This window comes from Paroedura picta, chromosome 6, assembly GCF_049243985.1.
Source record: "Paroedura picta isolate Pp20150507F chromosome 6, Ppicta_v3.0, whole genome shotgun sequence".
NCBI lineage: Eukaryota > Metazoa > Chordata > Lepidosauria > Squamata > Gekkonidae > Paroedura > Paroedura picta.
Window position 1 is genome coordinate 12556861 of NC_135374.1, and position 18833 is coordinate 12575693.

The window sequence follows — 18833 nt, forward strand, 5'->3', positions numbered from 1 at the left end:
TCATAGGTTCTACTTGCCAACTTTATCTGCACAGAGGCAGAGTTTATGTATTTAGTTAGAGGCAAAGCCCATTGCACACCTGCACTGTAGCCTTCCTGGGGGCTGGCTACATGGCAAAAGCTCCCCCCCCCCAGACTCTTGAAGCCCTGCCTCCAAACCTCAAGGCAGATTCCTGACCCAGGGGTCACCAGCCTCTAGATGTGGCCTGGAAATATCCTGGAATTGGAGGTCACCTGCAGACTATAGATATCAGCTCCCCAGGGGAAATGGCTGTTATGGAAGGGGGACTCTGCAGTAATAACTCATCTCCAGGCTCCTGTAAATGAAAGGACTTGCTTGGGAGGGGAGGTCTCTGTGGCACTGTGGCCCAGGGAGGTTCAGGGATGCCAGCCTCCAGATGGGACTTGGGGATGCCCTAGAATGACGTCTCCTCTCCAGACTGCAGTTTAAAGAGGCCAGGAGGTCAGAGCAACTTATTGACTGTGATGCATGCTCTGAGGCTGCTTCCTCCTCCACCCAGCAAATTTCTGAAACTAGGAAGTTGGAAGCAGAGAGCTGATCCCTTATTAGCCTTTCCTGGCTGAGGGCTCCTTTCGGACAGGTCATTCCATGCTGAGGGTCACTTCCTATTGGGGGAATATTTCGGGGGGGGGGGGCAAACAGGTAGGGAGTGAGTTGTCTGCATGCAATTTGAGCTGACTGCCCCTCATTGGCAGAGTGCAATTTGAATTGATTGGCCCTCATTGGCAGAGTTCTTTCTGGGAGGGCCAATCAAGTAGGGAGTGAGTTGTTAACTTGAGCTCAGTTTCGTTTTGCGATTAGTGATGATGATTGTTGGGTTTGTATAGTGCCCTTACCGCTTTTTCAAGCAGGCCGTGGGTGGTTCCGAACCGTCACATTTAAAACATTACAATTACGCCATTGCAAATTAAAAGATGAGAACACAAGAATCACTGGAAAATTATCATGCTAGCAAAAGCTGAAAGCAGCAGGAAAAGAGGAAGACCCAACCTGAAGAAGAGCTGTTTTTTCTGTTTTTTACTACCTGGAGGAGTCTCAAAGTGGCTGATAATTGCCTTCCCTCAATTATGCCATCAATCAGGGGGACTCCCTCTGCACGAGGTATTTTTCCATAGCTGTGACTATTTCAACTTTTGTCGGGAACCCGCTTGCTAACTGAAAAAACAGGGTGCCCCTTGAAGAAAACGTCACGCCAGGCCGGGTGGACGATACAACAGGAACAAGCTTTATTTTCAGCAACGTGGAGTCCGCTGGTATGGAGTAAGAGCTTCCACCGAACTCCAGGTGGAAGCTCTCTTTTATACAAAACCCACCTCCTTTGGCTGTATTGCCCCACCCAGTACTTCCGGAGGGAACATGCTGATACAATCATGACTCATGCACATATGCGAGGTTTTCCGGGGTTCCCGATGGCCCATTTTCCTGGAACAAAGGGCCATCTCCGGGCCCTTGTCAAAAGGTGGAGGGGGACATTGAGGTTCTTTAGCGGCCATTGCCACCTCAACGATCGGGTGGGGCGCCCAGCTGCCGGCTTGCCTGTGATCACCATGCCCTACCTCCGTGATCGCGGGCGCCTCTGATGGCGGGGTTCGGTCTGGTTCCCAAGCCACCAAGGATCGAACCACGACATTCTGCCCCCCCAAAGGTCCATTCTCCAACCCCCCGGGACGGCCAGGATACCGCTTGTGGAAACGTTCAGTGAGTCGGGGCGCAAGGACGTCCGCTGCCCAGACCCATTCCCGGTCCCCCAAAGCGAAGTCCTTCCATTCCACGAGGTACTGCAACTTCCCCCTGTGGAGTCTAGAGTCCAGGATATCCGCCACCTCGTGGTGCTCCCCCCCCGGCAGGACCTCGGGCGCTGGCGGGGAAAACACGGGGTGCCAAACGTCACCGTCCGGAGTTTTTTTTAGAAGGCTCACGTGAAAAACGGGATGGATGTGCCGGAGGTTCTTGGGGAGCTTGAGCTTGACCGAAACTTCGTTGATCGGGGCCAAGACCTCGAAAGGCCCCAAAAACCGAGGGCCTAGCTTCTTGCTGGGCAAATTCAACCGGAGGTTCCGGGTGGAAAGGTAAACTCGATCCCCCGGTCGGATCTCCTCAGCTGGTCGTCTCTTCCGGTCGGCGTCCTCTTTCTGCGCTGCCTTGACTTTGTGGAGCTGCTCCTGCAGCGACTTCCAGCAGCTCCCGGCACGCTTCCCCCACTCGCGAAGGTCGGCCGATTCCCGGGCGGGGACCTCTCCAAGCTCCGGGAAGTGTCTCAGGTCTGTCCCGTAGACGACGGCAAAAGGCGACATCTCCGTGCTGCTGTGGTCTGCGTTGTTGTACGCGAACTCGGCCAGGGGGAGCAGGGGCACCCAGGTGTCTTGATGATAGGAACCGAAACACCGCAAGTACTGCTCCAGTACTTGATTAACCCGCTCGGTCTGCCCGTCCGTCTGGGGGTGGTAAGCGGAGCTCAGCCCTTGCTCGATGTCTAACAGGCGCAGGAAAGCTTGCCAAAACCGGGACACGAATTGTGAGCCCCGATCGGAAATCACCTTGTCCGGCAGCCCGTGCAGTCGGAACACGTGATCCAGGAACATCCGAGCCAACTGTGAAGCACTGGGGACACTGGCGCAAGGAATGAAGTGGGCCTGTTTGGAAAATAGATCTACCACCACCCAGATCACCGTTTTCCCCTTGCTGGGAGGCAAGTCTGTTATAAAGTCCATGGAGATCACTGACCACGGCCGGGTCGGGACCTCGAGCGGGTGCAGCAGCCCTTTCGGCTTGCCAACCCCCGGCTTGCAGGTCAGGCAGACAGGACAACCACTGACGTAAGCTTTTGTGTCCCGCCGCAGACTGGGCCACCAAAACCGCCGCCGGGCCAACTTCCAGGATTTTACGAAACCGAAGTGCCCGGCGGTCTTAGCATCGTGGCAGAGGCTGAGGGCTTCCCGTCGTAGCCCTTCCGGGACGTAGACAGCCTCCCCCCTCCGCCAGAGACCGGAGTCCAAAATCAAAGAGTCCCGGAGCTCAGCCAGCTCCTCGTCTGTCCCGTAGGCTGCCACTAGGCGGTCTCGGAGCGGGGCGGTCGCCGGGTCGGGCTCCCATTCCCCCCGGGCCCGACGCCTAGTGACGACCCCCCGTCCCAGCTGCTCCTCACCGAACACAGACCTGGTGCAGGGAGCGTACCCCTCCCCATGATGCGGCAGCCGGGAGAGGGCGTCCGCGAGGAAATTCTCTTTGCCGGGGATGTGACCCAGCTTGAAATTGTACCGCGAAAAGAACTCCGCCCACCTCATCTGCTTGGCGTTCAGGGATCGCGGTTGCCGGAGCGCCTCCAGATTCTTGTGATCTGTCCAGACCTCGAACGGCTCCTCTGTTTCCTCCAGCCAATGCCGCCATTCGGTGAGGGCGAACTTAATCGCAAACGCCTCCTTCTCCCAGGTAGACCAGTTCCGCTCCGTTTCGGCGAATTTTCGTGAGAGGTAGGCCGCCGGCCTCAGCTGTCCCGCCTGGTCTCGCTGCAGGAGAACCGCCCCGGCTGCTGCGTCGCTGGCGTCGACTTGTACCACCATCGGCTGGGTTGGGTCGACGTGCAGTAGCGTGGGCTCAGACGCGAAAGCTTGCTTGAGGGCCAGGAACGCTGCCTCCGATTTCTCATTCCAGCCGAGCGCTGCGCTGGGCCGCGTGGCGCGAGGACCTCTCCCCTTGGTACCTAGCAAGTCCGTGAGGGGAGCCACTACGGAGGAGTATCTGGGGATGAAGCCTCTAAAAAAATTAGCAAACCCCAGGAAGCTTTGTAGCTGTTTCCGGGTGCGGGGCCTTTCCCAGTCCAGCACCGCCTGCACCTTCTCGGGGTCCATAGCTATGCCCTGGGCTGAGATGCGGTAGCCCAAATAGTCCAGGGAGGGACGGTGGAATTCGCACTTAGCCAGCTTCACGTATAGGTGGTTTGCCAGCAGGCGCTTTAACACCTCCCTCACCAGGGTCACGTGCTCTTGGGGATCTTGGCTGTAGATCAGGACGTCATCCAAATAAACAACCACCCCCTGAAACAGAAGGTCCTGCAACACCTCATTAATTAGACTCATGAAAACCCCAGGTGCCCCGCTTAAACCGAACGGCATCACTTTAAATTCGAATTGTCCCAATTGACAGTTAAACGCCGTTTTCCACTCATCCCCCTCCCGGATGCGTACCCGGTAGTACGCCTCCCTTAGGTCCAGCTTAGTGAACAGAGTCCCTTTGCCCAGCCGGGCCAGCAAATCCGGGATCAGCGGGAGGGGGTAAGCGTTCCCCGCTGCGATGGCGTTGAGGCCCCGGTAGTCCTGGCACAGCCGTCGGGACCCATCCTTTTTCCGGACGAACAAGACTGGAGCTCCCATGGGACTGGAAGCGGGCCGGATGAAACCTCGGGCCAGATTTTTTTCCAAAAACTCCCGGAGGTCCTTGAGCTCACCCTCACTCATTTTGTAGATGCGCCCTTTGGGCAGTACCGCCCCCTCTGGGATGTTGATAGCGCAGTCCGTGCGGCGGTGTGGGGGTAGCTCGTCCGCTTCCCGCTCGCTGAAAACGGCTGCGAGGTCTCGGTACTCTGGCGGGACCTCGGGCTCTGGTTTCTCCTGCTGCGCCGCCGCCGCTCCCCTGGGACGCGCCGCCGTCCTCTTGTGGCTGGAATTCTCGCGGGGGACCCGATGCCGTGCACCCACCGTCAAGTCGAACTTCAGGGTCCCCGCCCGCCAGTCCACCACGGGGTTGTGTTCCTTCAGCCAATCCAGGCCCAACACCGCCCGATATCCCGCTACGGGGACCTGGATCAGCCACCGCAGCTCTTGGTGGTCCCCTATGTGGATGGCGATAGGACCCACCTCCTCCCCGAAAGGTCCCCCCTGAATCGGGCTGCCGTCCATCTGGACGAAAACCAGGGGAACCTTCCGAATGCGCTTCGGTAGCCCCAAAGCCCGGGCTATCTGGGGGTGGACCATGCTGTGGTCGCATCCAGAGTCCAAAAGAGCCTCCCCCACCCAACTTAGTCCGTTCTCCGGGTTCCGGAGCTCTAAAATTACCACGTTCGGAGGTCGCGCCTCATGCTGTAGGGGTTTTCCCTCGCACCGCGGGACCTGCTGCCCGGCGCCGTCTACAGCAGGTCCTGGCCGTTTCCCGTCGCCTGGACGCTTCCCGGTTCGTTGCGGAGGTCCTCCGCCCGGCGTGCCTGCTGGGGGCGTGTCGCACCTCCCCCCTGGGAGAGCCCGCGGTCCTCCCCCCCTTGCCGTTGGCACGCTGCTGCGAAATGTCCTGACCCCCCGCATTTCAGGCACAGTCCTTCCCGGCGTCTCCTTTCCCGCTCGGGGTTCGGGGGTCGTTTGGGGCGAGAGTTGTCGGGGCCCGGTCTTGGCGCCTCGGCTGACCCGCCTTTGGCCTCCCGGGGGGGTGCGGCGGCCCAACCCAGGCTGGCTTCCAGCTTGGCGACCACGAAACACCACCCCTCCAGTGTAGACAGATCTTCTTCCGTCCCCTTGATCACGGCCCATTCCCTGAGCTTCGGGTTAAGGCCCTCCCGGAAGTACTCGATTTGGGTCTCCTCGTTCCAGGAGAACACCTTGCCTGCTTCCCTCCGGAAAATGTCTATATAGTCCATAACCCCCCTAGTACCCTGTCGAAGTCCCTTGATCCGACTCTTTGCCTTGTCCTCAGCCTGGGGGTCCTGGAATCGTCGGCGGAGCGCGACCACGAAGTCCTGCAGGTCCTGAGTTGCCGGGTCGCCGCGCTCGGCCAACCCCAGGTACCACTGACCCGCCTTGCCCTGGAGACACGAGGCCACCCCCCAGACCAAGTCCTCGGAGTCCTCATACCGGTCTCCATATCTCCGGGCATGCGTCAGCGCGTGGAGGAGGAACTGCGGGAGGTCGTCCGGCGTCCCGTTGAAACGCGCCTTAAGCTCTGGGGGGGAACGTTTTGGAGAGTAGTCCGACCCCCTCCGGATCCGGGATTCTCGGCGTCCGCCGTCTCGTCCTGCTCCGCTCCACCGGCTACCAACTTGCCCAACGACGCCGTGCCGCTCCCTGCCTTGCACGTCGCTCCTGCGTTGGTCCGGCTCTCGCCGCCCCGTTGGCTCACCTGCTCCCCCGAGATCCTCTGCTGTCTCGCCTCTCCGCTGGCCGTCTCGCCTACTCGGGACTGAAAACTGCTCCGGGTCGGGGTCCGGGGCCCGCTCACCAGTGCCGGGCTCGTCCTCGTCGCTGGAGGCGTCCTCACTCGACGCGATCCCCTCCGCCGTTGTATTACCAGTCCCTCCGGGCCCGGCCCGAGCTTGCTCACGGGCTTCAGCTGCCTGCAAGCGCCTGGCCAAGTCCGCCATGGCCCGCCGCAGGTCCTCTAGGGATTCCTCAGGTCTTACCGGGCGAAGCGCCTGCCTCGGCTGGGTGCCCCAGGTTGGGGCCAACCCCCCAGACCTCGGCGCGCTCCCCGCCGTGCTTGGGAACCCCATGGCCCGGCGCCTTCCCTTGGCCGCCGCTGCCGAGGGTCTCGGGGTCCCGGACAGCTGCTCCTGGCCCCCCGATTTTCGGAGGAAATCTCCCGGGGACATTAAACCCATGTTCCCGGGGTTCGTGGGGGTCGAGACCGCCTCGTTGCTTGAAAACGCCATCTCTGGATCCGTCCCGATAAGCGCTCGGATGCGATGCCGACCCTGGAGTTCGGGGGGAAGCTCTTACGATGTCGGGAACCCGCTTGCTAACTGAAAAAACAGGGTGCCCCTTGAAGAAAACGTCACGCCAGGCCGGGTGGACGATACAACAGGAACAAGCTTTATTTTCAGCAACGTGGAGTCCGCTGGTATGGAGTAAGAGCTTCCACCGAACTCCAGGTGGAAGCTCTCTTTTATACAAAACCCACCTCCTTTGGCTGTATTGCCCCACCCAGTACTTCCGGAGGGAACATGCTGATACAATCATGACTCATGCACATATGCGAGGTTTTCCGGGGTTCCCGATGGCCCATTTTCCTGGAACAAAGGGCCATCTCCGGGCCCTTGTCAAAAGGTGGAGGGGGACATTGAGGTTCTTTAGCGGCCATTGCCACCTCAACGATCGGGTGGGGCGCCCAGCTGCCGGCTTGCCTGTGATCACCATGCCCTACCTCCGTGATCGCGGGCGCCTCTGATGGCGGGGTTCGGTCTGGTTCCCAAGCCACCAAGGATCGAACCACGACAACTTTCTCCCTACCCCTCCCCAGTTCCTTCATCCCTGGGTCACTGGAGTGTTTTCTTTATCTTTAAAGGAGGCCTGTGTAGTATCTAAGAAGCACTGAATGTCCTTGGGTCCCTTTAGTTTTGGGGAATGCAGAGTTCTCGGGTGGGAAAAGAATTTGGTGCGAAAGCAGCCGTGTGAAGCGGGGCTTTGGGCTAAAGCCTCTATGCGCCTGGTACGTTCCAATGCCACTTGTCATTAACAATGATTGCCTGTTGTGATCGTTTGCCCGTTTCTGCACTCTGGGACTAATAAAAACCCCTTATGGACTTTGAACTGAAGACTGCCTGAAGTTGTTTCTGTGTCCAGAATCAAATGAGCATCGTGGGGTCTTGACAGCCTCCCTCTCTCCACAAACAGCTCCTTGTAAGGTAGGTGGGCCTGAGGGAGCTGAGAGAACTGTGACTGGCCAAAGGTCACTAATCAGGCTTCATCAAAGCAGTTCAGAGTTGCCTTCCCTTCCCCTCGAAGAAGAAGAGTTGGTTCTTATATGCCACTTTTCTCTACCCGAAGGAGTCTCAAAGCGTCTTACAGTCGCCTTCCCTTTCCTCTCCCCACAGCAGACACCCTGTGAGGTGGGTGAGGCTGAGAGAGCCCTGATATTACTGAAGAAGAAGAAGAAGAGTTGGTTCTTATATGCCGCTTTTCTCTACCCAAAGGAGTCTCAAAGTGGCTTACAGTCGCCCTCCCTTTCCTCTCCCCACAACAGACACCCTGGGAGGTAGGTGAGGCTGAGAGAGCCCTGATATCACTGCTCAGTCAGAACAGTTTTATCAGTGCTGTGGCGAGCCCAAAGTCACCCAGGTGGCTGCATGTGGGGGAGTGCAGAATCAAACCTAGCTCGCCAGATTAGAGGTCCACACTCCCAACCACTACACCAAGACACTCTGTGAGGAAGGTGAGGCTGAGAAAGCTCTGAGAAAACTGTGGGTGGCCCAAGGTCACCCAGAAGGACTCATGTGTCTCAAAGTGGCTGACAATCACCTTCCCTTCCTCTACCCACAACAGACACCCTGTGAGGCACGAAGGGCTGAGAGTTCTGAGAGAACTGTGACTGGCTCGAGGTCACTCAGCTGGCTGCATGTGGAAGAGTGAGGAACTGAACCTGGTTCCCCAGATTACAGGCCACTGCTCTAAATTACTGCACCAAGCGGAGTCTCTGAGATGGAGGAACTCAATCAAAGAACCACGGCCCTCAACTTGCAAGACCTGAGCAAATAATAGGTCGTTTAGGAGGACATTAATTGGGGGGGGGGCGCATCATTCGGAAGCAACTTGACGGCACTGAACACACCCAGGGTTGCCAACCTCCAGGTGAGATCTCCCAGAATTTCAACTTCTGTCCAGACCAAAGAGGTCAGTCCCCCCTGGAGAAATCGTTACTTCAGAGTGTTTGCCTTATAAGCCACCAAGGCCCTTCCTCTCTTCAAACCTCCCCGCCTCAGGCTCCACCTCCAAAATCTCCAGGAATTTCCAATCCCAGTGTTGGCAACCCTAGGAATCACCTTTCAAATGATGGCCAAGAGGTTTGAGGGGGTGGTAGGGGAATCAAGTCATCCACTCTGTTATATATGGGATCTCCTAATGCCAACAACTATGCAAATGAAGGATTGTCAATCAGCCAATCAGAGACTCTACTTGCATGAACTCATGGACCAATGAACCGTGCCCATTAATGACCAATCAGGTTGTTTGTCAGGCTAGCCAATCAGTATATAAGTTTGTGCTGTTCTTACATTCCCTGTTTGGTTGGAGTTAGGAGTTAATAGAGAGCTGACTGTTTCGAAGAGCTGTGTCTACCAAACTCTCTATCGGTTATGGCAATCGCGGCTGTGAATCAAAGCTCTCCAGAAAGCCTTTGTTTCTACTTCTTGGTGTTTGTTTGTTTTTTAAGCATTTGCTAAATTAAAAAAAATATTTCTGACATAACCTCATAAATAGCTCATTTCTTCAGTTCAAGATAACAGCAGCCTTTCTTCCCCTTCAGCCACATTCCAAATTAACCGGGCGTATTAGAGCCATGGGAAGATACTTTATCATCTGCATTCAATGACAGGCTGCCCAGGAGAAATGACCGTTTTCAGGGAGTTTTACAAGAGGCCAGTGATTTCTGGCAGCAAGCTCAGGGACAACACTTGAGATTCCCCAGAATATTTTATCATTGTCACTTCATTTATTTATTTTTTTCACAACTTGTGACAGGCTTGACCAGAGAGAGAAAGCGAGAGACTCCTTAATTCGGTAGTTCAGCGCCTACCACTCTCCCAACAGAAATCTCCCAAAGCTTCTCTAGCGCGACTTAAGGGATAAAAAGACACAAAAGACTGTCTTTTACTGTGCTTGTTCGCGGAGGAAAAATGGACGAGCGACATATGCTCAGGTTATCCTTTAAGTTTATTTATTTATATTTTTATTCTTGTTTTTATTTCTAGGCTGCCCCTCCCTGCGAGCAGGCTGGGGGCGGCTCACAACACATAAAGCCAGATTTAAAACAATCCAGTTTAAATTTTAACATGAATTTTAACATTTCTGTCTTTTCCACAACCACCGTTGTCTCGTTCAGTCACTCTTCTCAGTCTTCAGGGACTCCACAGGCATGTGCTTTTCTGATTGGCTGATTGACAATCCTTCTTGGATGCTTTAGGATGCTCTGGGCTAATCCTGTGTTGAGCAGGGGGTTGGACTAGATGGCCTGTATGGCCCCTTCCAACTCTATGATTCTATGATTCTATGATTCTATGATTCTATGATTCTATGATTCTATGATTCTATGATTCTATGATTCTATGATTCTATGATTCTATGATTCTATGTGGGAGGGACAGGGACAGCATGGAGATGGAACAGAGCAAGAGGGCTCAGGGAGTGAGCACATGAAATGGGGGAGGCCCACGGTTGTATCTTAGCCCCCTCCATAGAAGAGCAAAACAGTGCCATTTTGTAACCCCTATGGGACTTTGTTAGCTCCGTTATGGGCCTAGAGCTTGACTGGCAACTCATTCCACCAGGCAGAAGCCAAGGTTGGTCACACTACCCAATGGCCCAATGGCCACCAACAAGTCCTTACCTTCATTTCAGTTTCTTCTTCACACTCACCCTCATTTGAGAAAAAATTACCCTTTCTAAAGTTAAATGTGGTTGAGTTGGTCTTTGGGGGCAATTCCCTACGTACATAAATGCTAAATTTAATAGCATTATAGTCGCGGTGCTATCACATTTACTTCTCTCACCAGGTCTTGGGCATTACCGAGGACCGAGTCCAGGATTGCCTCGCCCTGGTAAGTTCATTGACCATCAGCTCACAGCACAGTCATTGAGACTATCTAGACACCCAGCCTCTTTCTCTTGACTTAACACATGTTGACCCAATCAATGGGTGGGTAGTTAAAATCGCCTATTATCCCACAGTTATTTCATCTAGCTTCTTGCCTTAATTTTTTACCGTGTTTAAGTCATCCCCGAACCTTTGATACGGTGGGGTATAACAAACCTCTTTGGGAAATGTTTCCACCCACAGTGTTTTTTAAGCAAATCTATTTCTCTTCGATTCTCAGTTCTGCCGGACTTTCTACCCTCTCTGACATACAGATCCACTTTGAGCCTTGTCATTCTGATATAATTTATATCCAGGAATCACTGCATCCCTCTGATCATCCTCAGTCCATCAAGTTTCTTTAAAGCCCACAATGTCAAGTTCTCCTCTGTCCCTAAGCATTCCAGCTCCCCCGTTTTACCTCAGACCCTTCTAGCATTTGCATAGAAACATCTATCATTTTCCCTCCTGTGGCCTCTAGACCAGGGATAGTCAAACTGCCTGCAGAACAGTTGAACAACAGAACGCCTGCAGACAATAGCTAAATTAGGCCTCTCCTCTCCTGTTTGTATACATAGTTGTTTCTCTTCTGAATAAAAACTATTTTGTTCTTTAAGCAGGAGGAGTTACAGAAGGAAGCTCTGAGATGAAGACAAAGAGAAGCACCCCGGTAATTAAAGAACTAACACCTATTCACTCTTAGAGCAATGTATTGCCCTAGAGCAGGGGTAGTCAAACTGCGGCCCTCCAGATGTCCATGGACTACAATTCCCATGAGCCCCTGCCAGCGAATGCTGGCAGGGGCTCCTGGGAATTGTAGTCCATGGACATCTGGAGGGCCGCAGTTTGACTACCCCTGCTCTAGACCTTGCCACGCAGTCAGTATTGTTTGTCACCCTCACCAAGGCCAGTCCTAATCTACTTCCCTCTAGACCAGTAGCAGCAACCCCTTCATCTCTTAGAGATGAATTATCCCAAACCAGACATTGTATCTTCTGTTGGATTTCCTCCGTGATTTAGTTTAAAAACGGCTCTGCAACCTTTTTTGATTTCGTAAAAGCAGCCTTTTACAACCTTTTGACTGCGGAGGAGCCCCTGAAATAAATTTTCAAGCATCGAGGACGCCCGGAAGTGATGTCAGCTGGCCACGCCTCCCTGTCATGCACAACGGAAGTGACACGTCCCCGGAAGTGACATCACCACCCATGCCCTTTACTGTCCTTTCCCCCCACCACCAACAACCTTACTACTACTACAACGGCTCCACCTCATGTTGGCTTAAAAGAATGGCAGGAGCTGAGAAGACAGTCCAGATCCCCCCTCCCCCCCATATCATGGCACAACCTACTCTCCCCCCCTTTGATTTTTACAGCCCAGCCAAACAAACAAGCAGTTCCCTAGTTTGTGGCCAAGTCCATTAAGGTAGGAGGGGGAAAGCTACAACCCCCCCCCCTCCAGAGCTCCCAGGGGTCTGCATGTGCCCACGGACACCCCAGGTTAGGAATTCCAGAGCCTAACAATAAACTGTAGTTACAGTAACTCTGATAGGAATTTCAAATGCTTTGTTAAGCAAATTCTGCAGGACAAAACCTGTATGATACGTCATTGGGTATGAAGAGACGGGAAGAAGTAAAATGCGACAAACTTATCCGAGAAAGCTGCTTTAAGCACTGATTTATGGTGACGGCATCAGCGGGAAGTGGGGGGAGTAATTGTTCTGTTGCCATTTTTCAGGTCTCCGGCTAAATGTTATCTCTGACACAACACGTGCAACTCGAGCTTTCAAGTTGGTTTTTGTTTTTTTGGGGGGGTTTTTTGGCTTGCTTGCTTTAAGAGGTTTCTTGAAGCAAAAATAGTCATTCATAGACAACTTGAAAGCAAGAGTGTTACTCATTCCTGCCAACCGTTCTTCAGCTACTAGACTCGCAAATCCAACGCTTTAACCATGACGGTGCACTCGGCTTTTTCAGATTATCTTTCCCAAGCATTAAACGAAGCTCTTGGCATTTGACGGCTGACTCGTTGCTAATTGCCGCTGCGCGACATCATTTAGCACCACTAATAATTTTATTTTCTGGCTCTTGGTGCTTGGAGCACGAGCAAGACGCCTCAGATGTGAAAGACTATGGAACGTGATGGAGAACGAAAAGAAGAAACGCCGTAGCTCACCGAATGAACAAGCGCTGGATCAAGCACACATAACAATATATCATATATATCACATAGGAACATGAAAGAATGTCAAGAGCCAGCTTGGCATAGTGGTTAGGAATGCGGACTTCTAATCTGGCGAGCCGGGTTTGATTCCCCGCTCCTCTTCATGCAACCAGTTGGGTGACCTTGGACTTGCCACAGCACTGATAAAACTGTTCTAACCGAGCAGGAATATCAGGGCTCCCTCAGCCTCTCAGAAGAGGATTGTAAGGCGCTTTGAGATACCTTTGGGTAGAGAAAAGCAGTATGTAAGAAACACTCTTCTTCAGTAATATCGGGGATCTCTTGGTTCACCTCCCTCAGAGGGTGTCTGTTGTGGAGAGAGGAAAAGGAAGGCGATTGGAAGCTGCTTTGAGACTTCTTTGGGTACAGAAAAGCGGCATATAAGAACCAATTCGTCTTCTTCTTCAGTAATATCAGAGCTCCCTCAACCTCACCCACCTCACAGGGTGTCTGTTGTGGGGAGAGGAAAGGGAAGGAGACTGTAAGCCACTTTGAGACTCCTTCGGGTAGAGAAAAGCAGCCTATAAGAACCAGCTCTTCTTCTTCTTCAGTAATATCGGAGCTCTCTCAGCCTCCCCTCCCTCACAGGGTGTCCAATGATGGGCCTGGAGGAAGTAGGAAGGGGAGGGGCCCCAGGTGGGCATGTATACTGCCCACCCTCCAGGCTTTGCTAGGATCTTTCCCAAAACTTAACAGCAAAGCAGTCTGGGAAAGATAGGGGAAAAGCCAGGGAAACTCCAGGAGGGGCACAAATGCACGATGATACTGTCGTGAAGGGGGGCAAAACCCCCACTTCCCAATAGCAGAGAACCCAAGGGAAATAATCCATGTAGGGAAAGTCTAGATTTCGGCCAAGTCTGATGATTCATTCCATGGACAACGAACAACCCGAAACAGCCACAGGAGGAAATAAAAGACTATCGTAAGCAGGTGGCAATGTATTAATTACACACACAGGTTGACGTGCAACTGAATAACACTGTAATGATCCCATTAGTTGCCATTAAAATCAGATGGGTGAAGACAAAGACTGGTCAACACAGGAGAGTCACGCAGCTTAATATGAAGCGAGGATCCTCTGTTTTTGGCACATGACAGGTACACCTTCGCACTTACCCTTCCACAGAGGATCACAATTAAAAAAACAACACTTTTGACAATGCCAGACAAGTTAGGGGGAGGGGGGAGGGGGGGAAATAACCAACAAACCAAACCAACAACAACAAACCAAACCAACAAAAAATAAGAGTTGTGTTGTTTTAATAATTCTGGTTACCTCTGGCAGCTGCTCAAATTTTCTTTCACTCCCACCTCTTCCCTCCAATTCTTACCCCCCCCCCGCCATACACAAAAAAGCACTATGTACACAATGTTCCAGCCCTGGATAGACTGAATGTCCCCAAAATTTTTCCTTGCAAGAATGACTCAGCCTTCCATCCTTCCGAGGTCGGTAAAATGAGTACCCAGCTTGCTGGGGGGTAAACGGTAATGACTGGGGAAGGCACTGGCAAACCACCCCATATTGAGTCTGCCATGAAAACGCTGGAGGGCGTCACCCCAAGGGTCAGACATGACTCGGTGCTTGCACAGGGGATACCTTTACCTTTACCTTCCAACCTACATGTGCCTTCAAATTCTCGGATGCAGTGAGAAACTGCTAGCAGCGTCCCCAACTCTGCCTTTTCCCAAAACTGCTTACCCCTAATGGCAGAATTCCAGTTGAGCTACAAAGGTGAGACCACAAAGAGCACAGGTACCTTTCTTTCCTGTAGAGTTAAGATCTTTGCAGACAGCTACCCACCACAGTCACAATAGGTTTCACAGTAAGATGAGATTAAGAAGTGAATACCAAACCAGCAGCGCAAAGCAAGGGTGGAAGGGAGTCCAAAAGAATGGTAATGCATACTCTTAGCGGGCCTCTTGACTGCTTACTCGTTACCCAAGAGCGAGGCCGAATCTTTCATTTAAATTTAACCACGCATTTCCGAAGAATATTCCTTCTGAACTCAAAGCTCCTGACGACCACAGGCTATAAACAAAGTGAAGAGTTTAGTCATGCTTATGATCTCTCTGTTCAAGGGTGCCGCTGTCGTGAACAAAGGAAGGCAGTCCACAGTTCCCCTCAGATATTGGAACAAAACTGAAAATTAGTCTTTATTGAGGGGAAAGTCAGGGAGCCTCGGATGGAGGTCATACACAGGCAAAATCATTGTCGAAGACGCCATAGCCCTGAAAGGCCAGGGCAGGTATACTCTCGGACCGCCCGCTCCCAGAACTGTGTGGGAAGGTTCATTCGCACACTGGACCCATATGGTTCAGAGCCAGTTTGGTGTAGTGGTTAGGAGTGCGGACTTCTAATCTGGCAAGCCGGGTTCGATTCTGTGCTCCCCCACATGCAACCAGCTGGGTGACCTTGGGCTCGCCACGGCACTGATAAAGCTGTTCTGACCGGGCAGTGATATCAGGGCTCTCTCAGCCTCACCCACCTCACAGGGTGTCTGTTGTGGGGAGAGGAATGGGAAGGTGACTGTAAGCCGCTTTGAGCCTCCTTTGGGTAGGGAAAAGCGGCTTATAAGAACCAACTCTTCTTCTTCTTCAGGAAGTGTGTGAAATGCAGGGCCAGTTAGTCAGGAGAGCAGCCCGGGAGCAAAACCACCACACAGCCTCTGCATGGTTAAGTGAGAACAGGAGATAAGACGTTTCCATAACAATTTCAGGCTTTCTTCATCAGAAGGCCAGGCGATGATACCAGATGGGAGGGGTAAACCCCAGGAGAACAACTCCAGTCAAGACTGATCGATGCCAAGATTGACATGGCACATGACAGCAGCAAGGTCAACCCCTAGGGGTCAACCCACAAACAAGTGTGGGGCTTTTACGGTATGTAAATTTTTGCAGTTGTGTGAGCCAAAGCAGAACTATGCGTTGGAGACAAAGGTGGGGTATATATGGATGTATTTCTTTACATTATTTATACTTTACCTTTCTCACTGGGACTTAAAGCAGAGTGATGTAATCCCAAAGCCAGGATAGTCACTAAGTCAGGGTTTCATGAAACCCTGGGGTTTCTTGACAGCTCTGGAAGCATTTCCCGAATGCGTGGGAGCTAATTAATTTTTTTTAATTTGTTAAAAGATTTACTGGGTGATATAACCATATATGGTCATGTCAACCCAACCCCCCGCCCCCAAATGGTTGATGGGCCTGGAGGGGCATGGGAAGGGTCAGAGCCCTGTGCAGCCTTGTACACAGCTCTGCTTCCCAATCATATTCTGCATGATTGCGCCACTTCTGGGGCTTCTCAAAGCGTGAAGAATGTTTCAGGGGGTTCTCAGTGGTATAAATAGGTTGAGATAAGGCTGCGCTATGCAATGAAACGGGATTTAGTTTCTTGAACCACCCAGAAGTCTAAACACAGAAGTGAGGCAAAGGCACAGATGCTAACAGGATGATACATTAAATGACACAAAATTACATCATAGGATCTGACTTACAACAAACTATCTCTGCCACCACAGTTCCTAATAGCTGGTTCATATAAATTTGTGAGACATTCATAGAATCACAGAGTTGGAAGGGACCTCCTGGGTCATCTAGTTCAACCCCCTGCACTATGCAGGACACTCACAACCCTATCGCTTATCCACTGTAACCTGAAATCCCCTTGAGCCTTCACAGAATCAGCTTCCCTGTCTGGTGGCTCTTCAAAAATGGAGAACCCGCCACCTCCCGAGGAAGCCTGTTCCACTGAGAAACTGCTCTCACTGTCAGGAACTTCTTCCGGATGTTTAGACGGAACTGTGAGGGGAACTGTGGACCACGTTCTTTTGTTCATGACAGCGGGACCCTTGAACAGAGAGATCATAAGCATTGCTCTCCGGTGCTGGCAGGGGCTCATGGGAACTGTAGTCAAAGGACATCTGGAGAACCACAATTGGGCCATCCCTACAAGGGAAAGGCCAGGGAGCTCTCATAGAACCCCAGGCTCCAGGGAACCCCAGTTGGGAATCCTTGTCCTATAGGGTCGTCATAACTCACACATAACTTGACAGCACTTGTCTTTAAGGAGCCATGGGACTTTTGATTTATCATGAATTAAAACGCCTGAACCTGTTTCGGCTGCCGTGAAACTTGGTCAAGGGCTTACTGTAGGAGCAATATCCTGCCCCTTCCACCCGGAAGGTTTGGAAAAAGATCTCCGGACAGGGAGAAGGAAGGCAAGGCTCATCTTCTGGCGCCCTCTAGTGTTCTGCAAGCAGAAGGCAACATGCACACGCACTCCGGCTGTCATTTTATTGATGGCAGCGCAGATTGTGAAGCTGCGGAGAGCCCCTGCTGCCAGGTTCATAAGACTACGAGAGAACAGACTACAAACCGCAAACCGACAACTGAGACCTGTTTTAAAAGGCCATTTGCACCATGGGCTATTGTTCCAATGTCTCTGGGCCAAGTTCTCAGAGGGGCTCAGCGTTAATCAAAGAGGCCTGAAGCGACACCTAAATTGGAAATCCCAAGGCAAACACGACAGTCCTTTTTGAGAACACTTGCACCGTTTACCGTGGCCTCTTCCTCCAACTGGCTTCCTGTCTGTCCAGTGGCCGGCCAATCACTTTCTGTCCCCCACCCCTGACCACCCCCTCCTCCTCCCACTTCTTCCTTCCTCCTTCTTCCTTCCTCCTCCTTCCTTCCTCCTTCCTCCTCCTCCTTCTTCTTCTTCAATATGCCATGCAGGGGCTGTGTGGTTGTTTTGCTCCCTGGCTGCTCTCCAGACTAACTGGCCCTGCATTTCACACACTTCCTGAATCAAATGGGTCCACTGTGCGAATGAACCTTCCCATGCAGTTCTGGGAGCGGGCGGTCTGAGAGTATAGCTGCCCCGGCCTTTCAGGGCTACGGCATCTTCATGATTTTGCCTGTGTATGATCTCCATCCGAGGCTCCCTGACTTTTCCCTCAATAAAGACTAATTTTCAGTTTTGTTCCAATATCTGAGGAGAACTGTGGCTCGGAGGCTGCAGATCCTTGCCGCGTGAGAGCTGCCCCCTGCTGGTGAGTTCCATAACAGCTGTCTGCAGGCTTTCCAGGTCCTATGGGGAGGGGGAGGCCATCCGAAGAGTTCCTCCACCCCACCTCACCCCCAAAGTATAGCTCCTGCATTAACATGCTTTCAGCCTGAATGTGTTGGCATTATTTTATAGTACCCGACAATATGCTGCACTTAAATCAAATCCAGATCTTTAGTACACAGCTGATGACAGTTTTATTTAGGACTGCACTTGATTAAAAAAATTGAGATTTTAAATTTTGGTTTTGTATATTTTTGAACATGATGTTATTTATTTTATCTCTATCTTGAGTTCCATAAGGCAGAAAATAAACATTTTAAATGAAATAAATAGCATTGTATTGCGACCTCACAAATTTAGGGTTGATGCAATTGTTTTGTCGTGTTTAATAAGGATGACTACAAGGGATTTTGCAATAGGATTACCCGGCAAACACAAATTTTGTGCACTTTCATGAACAGGTATGATTCCAGGTGACCTGTTCAAATCTTAACCATTGGGGAGGGATAAGTTCTCAAACTTGCTGTCCATGCGTTGCCTAGCTTTTAAGTTTTGATGGCTTGGTCTTTAAACTGATCTCACAATTGGGTTGACGTGTCAATTTGTTCTAATCCGTTCATTCAGGATAATTCCTCAGCTGGGTATTAACAGTGGCCAGCAGGGATGGTTGCTGGAGGGAGAGGACGTCACCATCCTAAAGATCAAACATAAAGGGGCCAGGCATACTTCCCAAGGGGAGTATGGGGCCACCACTGAAAAGGTCCTCTCTTGTATACCCATCAAACAAGCTTCTTTGATTGATGGCACGGTCAGGAGGGCCTTCATTCCTGGACAGGAACACACGAGAAAAGATGACCCTGGTCCCAAGACACGTAAGGCTTTAATTTTCAGCATCCCAAGAGGTCATTCTGAGACCCAACATGCTTCAGTGTCGTCACCCAACCTCCCAGCTTCAATTGCCTGAAGAATGGTCAGGGAGGCAAAT

At 52.0% G+C, this 18833-nt stretch overlaps 1 protein-coding gene across 5 annotated transcripts in view; it reads right to left on the bottom strand.

Annotated features, from left to right (window-relative positions):
* The window catches only part of SLC36A4 (solute carrier family 36 member 4), a 94795-nt gene that overhangs the window by 18669 nt on the left and 57293 nt on the right, over window positions 1-18833 (bottom strand). The gene's annotated exons all lie outside the window — the stretch shown is intronic.